At 68.7% G+C, this 1,055-nt stretch overlaps 1 protein-coding gene across 1 annotated transcript in view; it reads left to right on the top strand.

Moving 5' to 3' along the window:
- The first annotated feature begins 827 nt into the window (after positions 1-827).
- Positions 828-1,055, top strand: part of RING1 (ring finger protein 1) — a 4,017-nt gene continuing 3,789 nt past the window's right edge. The window contains exon 1 of the mRNA XM_077754782.1: positions 828-982. The gene's annotated coding sequence lies outside the window, so the exon portion shown is untranslated. The remainder of the gene's footprint in view (positions 983-1,055) is intronic.

The raw sequence follows: 1,055 nt of genomic DNA, 5'->3' as shown, positions 1-1,055 counted from the left end.
AATGGGGATCGCTCTGCCCCTTCCTCTTCTCTTTCCTCCCCATCCCTTTCCTTTACAGAAAAGTCCTGGAGGAGGCTTCTGTCCGCTTCCCACTCCAGACATTCTGCCCCTTGTGCCCCCACCCACTCACACACGCACACCCCTTCCCTTATAGGGGCCCCATCGTGTGTGTGTGTGTGTGTGTGTGTGTGTGTGTNAAACGCAATTCTCGAGTCTCTGGCTCCGGCCGAGAGTTGAGTCTGGACGTCCCGAGCCGCTGCCCCCACACCTCGAGGGGAGAGCGGGTCGGAGGGTCTAGGGAGAGCCAAAGCGAAGGGTGCAGCAAGTCCCCAGGGTGGTGAGGGGAATCCCGGGCTCATCTGGATTTAGTTGCATTCACAGGACTGGAGCACTGAAGCGGCCGAGGATCCTTTGCAGCCCCTCCCTTCCCCGAATGCCGCGCTGGGATTACGGAGTTGTGGGGATGGGGGCAGCTGTCCCCCAGAACCGCTAAGGGACGCGGAGTGGGGGAGGTGGCCCCTTTTCCAACCCCTCGCTACCCTCCCGGGGTCCAAGGGATCCCAGGCCCCGCCCTCCGGAGCGGAGGCCCCGGGTGGGGACCTCGGGAAGGGAATGGTGGCTAAGGTTGGCAGCGCGACGGTGCCGGCCGGGGAACTGAGACCGTGGTCTCGACGTAGCGCGGGACTCCGGGGACGCCGGCTCCTCGCGCGAAGCAGGCGCGCCCTGAGGACTGGGGAACCCGGGAGCCCACGTCGCGTCCCACCCGAGCCCAGAGTGGCGGGTGACGTCTCCGCCGGCGGGGGTGGGGGGTAGCGGAGGGACAAGCGGAAGTGACGTAGGGCCCCAGCGCCCGGGCCATGGCGGCGGCGGCGGCGGGAGCTGCTGTCTGAGCAGCGGCTGCGGACCGAGCGAACTGGGGCTGAGAGCCCGGGCCCAGTGAGAGGCACTGCGGCAGCGGGGGCGCGCGGACGGCAGGAGCCCGGTGAGGGGCAGCGCGGCGCGGGGCGGAGGTTGTGGGGGGAGCCACAGGAGGGGCGGGGTCTGCGCGAGGGCGG

Source organism: Crocuta crocuta, unplaced genomic scaffold, assembly GCF_008692635.1.
Source record: "Crocuta crocuta isolate KB4526 unplaced genomic scaffold, BGI_CrCroc_1.0 scaffold132, whole genome shotgun sequence".
NCBI lineage: Eukaryota > Metazoa > Chordata > Mammalia > Carnivora > Hyaenidae > Crocuta > Crocuta crocuta.
This window is presented reverse-complemented; position numbering and strand designations above follow the sequence as displayed.